This window comes from Tachyglossus aculeatus, chromosome 1 (assembly GCF_015852505.1).
Source record: "Tachyglossus aculeatus isolate mTacAcu1 chromosome 1, mTacAcu1.pri, whole genome shotgun sequence".
Lineage (NCBI taxonomy): Eukaryota > Metazoa > Chordata > Mammalia > Monotremata > Tachyglossidae > Tachyglossus > Tachyglossus aculeatus.
The window spans coordinates 46990465-47002319 of record NC_052066.1 but is presented as its reverse complement, the minus strand read 5'-3'; the positions used below and the strand labels follow the sequence as shown (position 1 = coordinate 47002319).

The following is an 11855-nucleotide window of genomic DNA, read 5'->3' as shown; positions in this document are numbered from 1 at the left end:
GCTGTGTGCAGAACACTGTACTAAGTGCTTGACACTGTTCCACTGGGTCATTCTGCCTTCCTATACATATCTTATTTATTCTCTTCCTCCTCTCTATAATATATTTTAATATTTATCTCCCCAACTAGAGTGCAAGATCCTTGAGGGCAAGGATCCTATCAACTATTTGTGTTCTTCCAAGAGTTTTTTGCATACACTAGGCATTTAATAAATCTTATTGTCTGGAACCCTTCTCAGGGTTGCACCTGGAGAGTTTCCAGTACTCTACCAGTCTATGCTATGGGAGGGAGAGTCAAGCAGAGGCCTACCCATTCCATTCCTAGCTTGGCCAGTGGCTAGCAAGTGGAAGGCAGTCTGCTTTAAGTCAAAACTTACCCATGCTGGACAGCAGCGGAATGGGAGAGAGTCAAGCGTGGAGACTCAAGTTTACTGTGCAGAAGGAGGCAATGGTAAAGCACGTCCATATTTTTACCAAAAAAACTCTATGGATACACCACCAGAATGATTGCAGGTGGAGAGCGGGGCTATCTGGGAGAAATGTGTCTGTGGTGAGAAGCAGCGTGGCTCAGTGGAAAAGAGCCCGGGCTTTGGAGTCAGAGGTCATGGGTTCAAATCCTGGCTCCGCCGCTTGTCATCTGTGTGACTTTGGGCAAGTCACTTCACTTCTCTGGGCCTCAGTTCCCTCACCTGGAAAATGGGGATGAAGACTGTGAGCCCCCCGTGGGACAACCTGATCACCTTGGAACCTCCCCACTGCTTAGAACAGTGCTTTGCACATAGTAAGCACTTAATAAATGCCATTATTATTATTATTATTATTAAATGTGTCTGTGGTGTCACTGCAGGTCGGAGATGACTCTACAGAAGAGGTGACATTTTGCAAATACCTCATGTAGAGATTGTTTAAATAGTGTAGAAACTTAGCTGTGAGCATTCCTACCAATATTATTCAGAATGGGTCAAAATAAGAGACAAATTTTATTGGATACCAGAGAGATTCATTTTCTGATTGTTCTCATTAATTTCAGAGACTTCCCCCCAAATATATTATGTTACCTACAGGTTTCCCCTTAATTTAAGAACCATATTAATGTAGGAACATGAAGTACTTCAGAGTGAGTGTTCCAAGGGCTTTGCGACAGTAATCAACCAATAAATCAACCTATCATATTTATTGAGCACTTACTATGTGCAGAGCAGCTTACTGGGTGCAGAGCATTCTACTAAGAGCTTGGGAGAGTACAATGTAACAGAGTTGTTAGACACATTCCCCGATCACAATGAGCTCTATAGGTACTTCTTTTGATGGTGATAATGAAGAACCAGTATGAACTGATCCTTCCAAAAGTGGCCAAGTATGCAGAAGAAATTGGTGCACCAAGTCAAATGACTTAACCAAGGCCACACAAAATGCTGGGAGCAAAACTGGGAACAGAACCTGGGTCTCCTGATCCCAGTGCAGTGGTATGTTAATTATCTTCAGCGTTATAGTGAATTAGAAAGATCTCTCTTTGATCTTTTCAAAAGTGCATCTGGAACAGTACTGCAATTGTTTTGAGGAAGATCTGGATTGGCTGCCTGCTCCCGTTTCTTTAAAAATGAATATTCTTCCCCTCTCTGAAGCAGTGCATGTGTTGTTGTTTTTTTAAATCCCCTGGCAGATATGGCCCGTTTCAGAAAGGAGAAAATTCTCCCTCAGTTCCTAGGCCCTGATCCATATTCTCCTCCTGAAACTGGGCTTCTCTGCCTGAACTCCAGCATTGGGTACAGGTGAAGATAAGATAGTCTTCCTTTTGTGGACATATTTGCCACAGCCCTGATCTCTCCTTGTGTACATGAGTGCCTTATTATCCAGAATACTAAATGAAAATCCTTCTTTAAAGTTAATGCACTTTGAGATAATATTCATTCATTCATTCATTCATTCAATTATAATCATTGAGTTCTTACTGTGTGCAGAGCAGTGTACTAAGTGCCTGGGAGAATAAGCAGACACATTACCTGCCCACAGAGAGCTTACAGTCTAGAGGGGGAGACAGATATTAATATAAATAAATTACAGATATATACACAAGTGCCGTGGGGCTGGGATGGGGGTGATGAATAAAGGGAGCAAGTCAGGGCAATGCAGAAGGGAGTGGGAGAAGAGGAAAGGAAGGCTTAGTCAAAGAAGGCCTCTTGGAGAAGATGTGCCTTCAATAAGTCTTCGAAGGAAGGAAGAGTAATTGTCAGATTTGAGGGAGGACAGCATTCCAGGCCAGAGGCAGGACATGGGCAAAGGGTTGGCAGCAAGATAGATGAGATCGAGTTTCAATGGAAAGCTTAGCATTAGAGGAGCAAAGTGGTTGGGCTGAGTTGTAGTAGGAGAGTAGGGAGGTAAGGTAGAAGGGGCAAGATGAGTAAGTGCTTTAAAGCCAATGGTGAGAAGTTTCTGTTTGATGTGGAGATGGATAAGCAACCTCTGGAGTTTCTGGAGGAGTGAGGAAACATTTCCTGAATGTTTTCATAGAAAAATGATCCAGGCAGCATTCATTCATTCATTCATTCAGTCGTATTTATTGAGTGCTTACTGTGTGCAGAGCACTGTACCAAGTGCTTGGGAAGTACAAGTTGACAACATATAGGGATGGTCCCTACCCAACAGCAGTCTCACAGTCTAGAAGGGGAATAATGATGGCATTTATTAAGTGCTTACTATGTGCAGAGCACTGTTCTAAGCACTGGGGAGGTTACAAGGTGATCTGGTTGTCCCATGGGGGGCTCACAGTTTTAATCCCCATTTTGCAGATGAGGTAACTGAGGCTAAGAAGTTAAGCGACTTGCCCAAGGTCACACAGCTGACAATTGGCAGAGCCGGGATTTGAACCCCTGACCTCTGACTCCAAAGCCCGTGCTCTTTCCACTGAGCCATGCTGCTGCTGCTGCAACAGAGAGAAGATGGACTGGAGTGGGGAGATGTAGGAGGATGGGAGGTCAGCAAGGAGGCTGATACAGTAATCATGATGGGATTAACGTGGTGGCAGTTTGGATGGAAAGGGAAGAGTGGATTTTAGTGATATTGTGAAGGTGGAACTGACAGGATTTAGTGATGAATTGAATATGTGGGTTAAATGAGAGAGAGGAGTCAAAGATGACGCCATGTTTATGGGCTTGTGAGACAGAAAGGATGGTGGTGCCGTCCTACAGTGATGAGAACGAACATCAGAGGGAGGACAACAATAATTGTGGTATTTGTTAAGCACTTATTGTGTGCTAGGCACTATCCTAAGTGCTGGGGTAGGTACAAGATAATGAGATTGGACACAGTTCCTATTCCCATAGGTCTCATAGTCTTAATCCCCATTTTACAGATGAGGTAACTGAGGCCAAGAGAGGTGACTTGCCCAAGGTCACACAGCGGACAAGTGGCAGAGCCAAGACTTAAACGCAGGTCCTTCTGACTCTCAGGCCTGTGCTCTATACACTAGGTCACACTGCTCCCGAGCTTTTCACATGACCTGTTCTAAGGCAGTTAATTGCTGTTTCTTAATGGGTGGCAATTAAGCTTTTAGTACAGTGCTCTGCACATAGTAAGCCCTCAATAAATAAGATTGAACGAATGAATTGAATGAAATACTGAGAGCATAGCTTTTTGGGTTTCACCTGGCTACTGCCCTCAATTCAGTTTTTAAGATCTTGGTATTCGGGACCGTGTCTTTTACTTCTATTATAATTTCCAAAGTAGCTAGTTCAGTGCTCTGCAGACAGTAGTTGCTCAGCAAATGAGTTGCTTATGATGCTGCTGACGATGATAAAGTGTGATAAGTCAATAGGGAGTTGAATTGTATAAATATTTATTTTTTCTATACTCCACTCATAGGTCAAGTGATCTTGCTTACACTGTGCCAGGACCTCCTTCCCCATTCAAATCTGCCAGACCACAGCCCTCTCTATCTTCCAAGCCCACCTGTAGTCTTATTTCCTCCTGGAGGCTTTTCCTGAATAATCAATCTTTCTTATCTTCATGTCATACCCTTTCATTCATTCAATCGTATTTATTGAGCACTTACTGTGTGTGGAGCACTGTACTAAGTGCTTGGGAAGTACAAATGACAACATATAGAGCCTACCCAACAACGGGCTCACTTTCAACTACCACTTCAACACTTTTGCCTCTCCATAGCACTTAATCACCCACTCCTAGGACTTTAGTACTTAATTTACTTTACTAAGGACACTTAGTTATGTACATATCTAACTTTACATTCTCTTTCCTGGTCCTTGTAATTATCTTGTGTCTGGTCTCCCTGGCTAGTTTATAAACTCCTTGAGGGCAGTCATTGTGCCTTCTAACCCTATCTTACTCTCCTGAGTGCTAAGTACAGTGCTTTGAATATAGTTGGTACTCAGCAGATACAACTGAATGATTGTTAGAACACTGGCTTTAGCATAGTCTTTCTGGAAACTTCCAGAAGGTCTGAGAAGGGTTGTGCTTTCCTAAGTGCTTCCTCTGCCAAACACTTAGTACAGTGCTTTACACACAATCAGTGGTATTTATTGAGCATTTACTGTGTGGACAGCACTGAACTAAGTGCTCAATAAATACCATTAATTGATTGATTCCCTATTCTTTGAGGGACTACAGCCAAGGGATGTTGGCTGTGGGGAGAGTTTGAGCAGAATTCATAGAATTATAAAGTCCTGTGACTTCAATGTATTCATTTAATTCAATTGCATTTCATTCATTCATTCATTCATTCAATCATATTTATTGAGCGCTTACTGTGTGCAGAGCACTGTACTAAGCGCTTGGGAAGTACAAGTTGGCAACATATAGAGACGGTCCCTACCCAACAGTGGGCTCACAGTCTAGAAGGGAGAGACAGAGAACAAAACAAAATATATTAACAAAATAAAATAAATAGAATAAATATGGACAAATAAAATAAATAAATAAATAGGGTAATAAATACATACGAACATATGGACATATATACAGGTGCTGTGGGGAGGGGAAGGAGGTAAGGCGGGGAGGATGAGGAGGGCTTACTGTGCTTACTGTACTAAGTGCTTGGGAGAGTACAAAATAACAATAAACAGACACATTCCCTCCCCACAGTGTGTTTACAATCTAAAGGGGGAGACAGACATTAATATAAATAAATAAAATTAAAGATATGTACATAAATGCTGTGGGGCTAGGCGAGGGGATGAATAGAGGGAGCAAGTCAGGGTGAATCAGGGAGTCAGAGAGTGGGAGAAGAGGAAAGGGGGACTTAGTTAGGGAAGGCCTCTTGGAAGAAATAGGGCTTGCCTTCAATAGGGCTTTGAAATGGGGAAGAGTAATTGTCTGTCAGATTTGAGGAGGGAGGGTGTTTCAGGCCAGAACCAGGATGTGGGCAAGAGTAGGTGGTGAGACGGACCAGATCAAGGTACAGTGAGAAAGTTAGCATTAGAGAATCAAAGTGTGAGGCCTGGGTTGTAGTAAGAGAGTAGAGAGGTGAGGTAGGAGGGGGAAAGGTGGTGGAGTGCTTTGAAGCCAATGGTGAAGAGCTTTTTTGATGCAGATGTTGTCCCAAGGTGACCCTGGGGTACCGGCCATCTCAAGGTCAAAGGCTATCTCATGACCACCTGAGCCAGCAGGCAGAACTTGGAAGTGAGGTGGGATACCGCCCCCACAACCAAATCTGCTAGATTGACAGCCCAAGCCGGGAATACAGAAGGTGTCCCTTGCTCCCGTGCCAATCAAATTAGGTATGGAGGAGGGGGGAGGACAGACATTGGACAGACTGAGGCCAGAAGCTGGAATGGCCTAGGGGCACAGGCAATAAATACCTGTCGCCTCTGACCTTTGAGGTCAGAACACCAGGACACAGGACACTCAGCAGCAGGAGGAGCAGCTGCTGCAGCAGCAGTAGCCCACGTGTCTCTCTCTGCCCAGAAGGCCAGATGCCCGCTCTGCAACCAGAACCAACACACTGAGGCAAGGGCCGCGGGATGGGTGAGTGTCTTCATCATCATCAATCGTATTTATTGAGCGCTTATTATGTGCAGAGCACTGTACTAAGCGCTTGGGAAGTACAAATTGGCAACATATAGAGACAGTCCCTACCCAACAGTGGGCTCACAGTCTTGTGGGTGGGACCCAGGTACCCCGCTGCTGATGGAAATCATGAGTGGATTCCTTCCATGGAGGGAGAGCACAGGGTGAGAGCTAGCCTCCCACCACGTGCGCGGGGAATGGAATGAATTCTTCCCATGTGGGAAGGTAAGTGGATTCTTCCCGAGTGGGAAGTGCACATGGGTGAGAGCTAGCCACCTCACCCATGTGCGATTAATATATGATTGTGTTCCTCCCATGTAGGGAAGCTCTAATATTGCTAATTGGTTATATTCCTCCCAAAAGGGAAGTTCAATCCATTGAGCCTAAACAATTACTTAAATTCAATTCGCCTCACGGAATAAATTTTACATAAAACTCAGGCTTTCCATCCCCAGCCTCTCTCTCTCTCTCTCTCTCTCTCTCTCTCTCTCTCTCTCTCTCTCTCTCACCTCGCCGATCACTGAACGAATCCATCCCCAGATGACGGGTGACAGATGTCTATGGGCAACCACTGGAGGGTTTTGAGGAGTGGGGAAACATGTCCTGAGAATTTTTGTAGAAAAATGATCCAAGCAGCAGAGTGAAGTATGTACTGGAGTGGGGAGAGATAGGAGCCTGGGAAGTTAGCAAGGAGGCTGATACAGTAATTAAGGTGGGATAGAATGAGTGATTGTATTAATGTGGTAGCAGTTTGAATGGAGAGGAAAGGGTGGATTTTAGCCATGTTATGAAGGTTGAAGCGACAGGATTTAGTGAGAGATTGAATATGTGGGTTAAGGGAGTCAAGGATAATGTCAAGGTTACAAGCTTGTGAGACAGGAAGGATGGTGATGCTGTCTAAAATGATGGAAAAGTCAGGAGAAGGACAGGGTTTGGGTGGGAAGATAAGGAGTTCTGTTTTGGATAAGTTAAGTTTGAGGTGAAGGGAGGACATCCAAGTAGAGATGTCTTGAAGGCAGAAGGAGACGCGAGACCGCAGAGAGGGAGAGAGATCAGGGCTGGAGATGTAGATTTGGGTATCATCCACATACAGGTGGTAGTTGAAGCCACGGGAATGAATGAGTTCTCCAAGGGAGTGTGTGTAGATGGAGAATAGGAGGGGACCCAGAACTGAACCTTGAGGGACACCCACAGTTAGGGTGAGGGAGATGGAGGAGGAGCTCATGAAAGAAACTGAGAATTAGCTGTCAGGGAGATGAGGAGAACCTGGAGAGGACAGTGTCAGTGAAGTAGAGGTTGGGTAATATTTCCAGGAGAAGGGGATGGTCAACAGTGTCTAAGGCAGCTGAGAGGTCGAGGAGGTTTGGATGAAGTAAAGACCTTTGGATTTGGCAAAAAGGAGTTTAATGACGACCTTTGAGAGGGCAGTTTCTGTGGAGTGAAGGGAACATTCATTCATTCATTCATTCAATCGTATTAATTAAGCACTTAATGTGTGCAGAGCATTGTACTAAGCATTTGGGAGAGTACCATACAACAATAAAGAGTGACAATCCCTGCCCACAGCTAGCTCACTGTCTAGTAGGGGGGAATGAAAGCCTGATTAGAGGGGGTCAGTGAGAGAATTGGAGGAAAGGAATCTGAGTCAGTGAGTGTAGACAATTGTCTCAGGAGCTTAGAGAGGAATGGTAGGAAGGAGATGGTGGGAGCCATGAGATCAAGGGAGGTTATTTTTTAGGATAGTTGAGACATGGGGATTTTTGAAAACAGTGGGGAAGAAGCCGATGGAGAGAAAACAGTTGAAGATAATGGTTATGGAGGGAAGAAGGGAGTGGGCAAGTGTTTTGATAAGGTGTAAAGGAATGGGGTTGGTTGCACAGGTGAAGGGGGAGGAATTTGAGAGAAGGCAGGAGACCTCCTCTTGAGAGATTCCTGGGAAAGATGGGAGAGATGAAGAAAGGACAGGAGGAAGGAAGGACAGGGGTGGGGTAGGGGAGATTTTAGAAGATCACACCTAATAATTTTGGTTTTCTCAATAAAGTAGGTAGCCAGGTCATTAGGGGCAAGAAATGGGGGAAGAGGAGGTCGGGGAGTTTGAGGAGGGAGTTAAGCATCTGGAACAACTGGTGAAGACGATGGGCATGGGTGCCAATAAGAGTGGAGAAATAATTTTGCTGGGGAGAGGACAGGGCAGAGTTAAAGCACACAAGGGTGAACTTGAAGTGGATGAAGTCAGCCTGATTACTAGATTTCAGCCAGCAGCTCTCTGCGGCTCATGCACAAGAACGAAAGAGGCAGACTGGAGGAGATTCAGGGCTGTGGGTTAGTAGTATGAAGTCGACAAAGGGATAGGGGAGCGAGTGAGTTGAGTTCAGTGTCGAGTTCAGTTTTGACTTGGGTGGTGTCAAGAGTGTCAACTTGGTCATCAGTGGAAGTATGCTTGGTATGGAGGCTAAGAGGGGCCTAATGAGTTGAGAAAATTGGATGGGGTTAGAAAATAGTAGGTCTCTTTAGGGGAACAGTACAGGCCATGTCCCCACCTCCTATAGCAAATCAATAGCTAGTTGATATAGAATATAAACTAAGATCTGAGCTTTAGTGGAAAAAGTCTCATCTTATACACAGAAAACTATGGCCCACTGACCTTTCTTCCAAACATTCCCACTGCACTACAGAGCCACTACTAGCTAATGGCTCCTCCTCCCCCTCCCATCCCCTTACTGAGGGGGTTCCCCAAGGTTCAGTGCTTGGTCCCCTTCTGTTCTCGATCTACACTCACTCCCTTGGTGACCTCATTCGCTCCCACGGCTTCAACTATCATCTCTACGCTGATGACACCCAGATCTACATCTCTGCCCCTGCATTCTCCCCCTCTCTCCAGGCTCGCATCTCCTCCTGCCTTTAGGACATCTCCATCTGGATGTCTGCCCGCCACCTAAAACTCAACATGTCCAAGACTGAACTGCTTGTCTTCCTTCCCAAACCCTGCCCTCTCCCTGACTTTCCCATCTCTGTTGACGGCACTACCATCCTTCCTGTCTCACAAGCCCGCAAACTTGGTGTCATCCTCGACTCCGCTCTCTCATTCACCCCTCACATCCAAGCCGTCACCAAAACCTGCTGGTCTCAGCCCCACAACATTGCCAAGATCCGCCCTTTCCTCTCCCTCCAAACCGCTACCCTGCTCGTTCATGCTCTCATCCTATCCCGTCTGGACTACTGTATCAGCCTTCTCTCTGATCTCCCATCCTCATGTCTCTCCCCACTTCAATCCATACTTCATGCTGCTGCCCGGATTGTCTTTGTCCAGAAATGCTCTGGGCATGTTACTCCCCTCCTCAAAAATCTCCAGTGGTTACCAATCAATCTGCTCATCAGTCAGAAACTCCTCACCCTCAGCTTCAAGGCTTTCCATAACCTTGCCCCCTCCTACCTCACCTCCCTTCTGTCCTTCTACCGCCCAGCCCACACCCTCCGCTCCTCTGCTGTTAATCTCCTCACTGTGCCTCGTTCTCACCTGTCCCGCTATCGACCCCCGGCGCACGTCATCCCCCGGGCCTGGAATGCCCTCCCTCTGCCCATCTGCCAAGCTAGCTCTCTTCCTCCCTTCAAGGCCCTACTGAGAGCTCACCTCCTCCAGGAGGCCTTCCCAGACTGAGCCCCTTCCTTCCTCTCCCCCTTGTCCCCCTCTCCATCCCCCGTCTTACCTCCTTCCCTTCCCCACAGCATCTGTACATATGTATATATGTTTGTACATATTTATTACTCTATTTATTTTACTTGTACATATCTATTCTATTTATTTTATTTTGTTAGTATGTTTGGTTTTGTTCTCTGTCTCCCCCTTTTAGACTGTGAGCCCACTGTTGGGTAGGGACTGTCTCTATATGTTGCCAACTTGCACTTCCCAAGCGCTTAGTACAGTGCTCTGCACACAGTAAGCGCTCAATAAATGTGATTGATTGATTGATTGATTGATATGGACCCATTCGCTTATAAGGGAATCAGACCTCATAGACTTATAGTCAGGAATACCAAAATCTAATCAGTTGAAGATATCCAGAGCCACTATTTTTCTTGGCTATGACAGTTCATTTTCTTCTTTTCCCTATAAATTGGTATTTAAACACGTTATTGCTACCGTGTGTTTCTTTTGACACATGACAGTGGAGTTCCTTAACATTCCCTTGTTCTTTGCTCCTCCGATCCCTTTTCACACTTCTCTTCAATGAATCCTCTAGATTTTTTGTCACTACTTGGTAGTGCTTAGTTCTGCACCAGTTTTTTTCTTCCGCCTCTTGATGTTGCTCCTACTAACTGGGTTTTTGTTTACTTATCTTTGAAATGAAGCAATCTTGCCTGCCTCCAAAGAAAGATTCTAGTTTGCCGACCAGTTCTCCTGCAAACATCATGAACTGGAATTCTGTTTTGATTTCACATTCTGCCCATTTATAGTCAGGCAAGAACTTGGCAAAATGAAATGAATCTCACATTGGTCCCTATGTGGGGTATGTTTCTGTTGAATGGCATCATGTTCTTAATATTCTCAATTTTGAGTTCCTCAAAAAAGGAGAAAGGTGAAGACCTTGATCCTTAATATTTTTCAGTTGGCTCCTTAATTTTCATTTCGAGTTTTCCTTTCTTGTCTTTTATCATTATGTTCCAAACCACTCCAAATGCACTTGGGTTAAAACTAATTGCTTTCTCCTCGGGGTTTTTCCGCTCAGCACTTGCTGTATATTGCTCGGCTTGTCAAATCAAATTTATGACAAGCAAAACCAGACATGGAAGATCCAACAATCCCCCACAAACAGATACGACTAATTAGATAGGCTAATGTGAATTTACATAGGACCTCAGAGAGACTTCCATTGGTGGTTGGAGGGTTGAAACACAACATCGGCTTTAGCTTGAAACTTCAGTTTTTGGCTGCAGTTTCCTTCATCAAAGATGTAATCCCTGCTCTCTCCAAAAGACAAAGATATAGAATTTTAAAATTTCGTGGGTGTTTTGGTTTAGAATTTCTTTGAACAGAAATAAGAGAAACTATTCACATTAGCATCGAATTCCAACATTTACTCCTGCAAATATCCTACAGCCCCTCATCAGTTTCTTTCCCTTTAAAAGGGTCTCTTTTCGTATTAGGGATCAGTTCACTGTTCACTGCTAACGGAAGCTACATTTGCATTCTGCCTTTGGCTACATGCATGAAACTTCTGTTTTACATGAGAACAAGAGTGAGGCGTTGCCACAACTATCTAAGGGCAGTGTTGGCTCTGTGTGCAAATATCTGAGTGAAGAATTTGGCCCCTAGCACATACCCTTGGAAAACATTTTCCCATACTTTTCTTTTTCTCTAAGGTATTATTCAGGCCAATAATTTTCCTCATGTTTCAAACATTTCAACCCCCCTGAATCATTTTGATTGCCTCTTAACACTGACTGGAATTGTACAATAAAATGTTCCAAATGATATCTTTTTCAAAGACCTTATATATTGCCAGAATAAATTATCTGATTTGTACCCCATGCCCTTATATATGTGGTTGCTATTTTTACTCTGCTCCTCATTCTATGTTTTACTTCTACTATTTCATCCAATATGTTTCAAATTTGTGTAGTTGTTTATGTTCGAGGCAATCATACTTCAGACCAACAAAACTTACTTTCTTTTTAAAATATTTGTCTTGATGCCTTTCCCATTTTTTGGACCTGGCATATCAAACTCAATAGAAAGAAGGCCAGCCTTTGGAAGATGAAATAAACCCATGATGTAATCGGCAGAGTTGATATGTTTTGCTCTTGGTCACAGGCCCATGGAATTCAGAATTTT

At 44.4% G+C, this 11855-nt stretch overlaps 1 non-coding gene across 1 annotated transcript; it reads left to right on the top strand.

The window, feature by feature from the left end:
* Positions 1-227: 227 nt before the first annotated feature.
* On the top strand, positions 228-365 carry LOC119933502. The gene has a single exon (XR_005452554.1). It is a non-coding gene; the product is annotated as a small nucleolar RNA SNORA7 (small nucleolar RNA).
* The last annotated feature ends 11490 nt before the right edge of the window (positions 366-11855 follow it).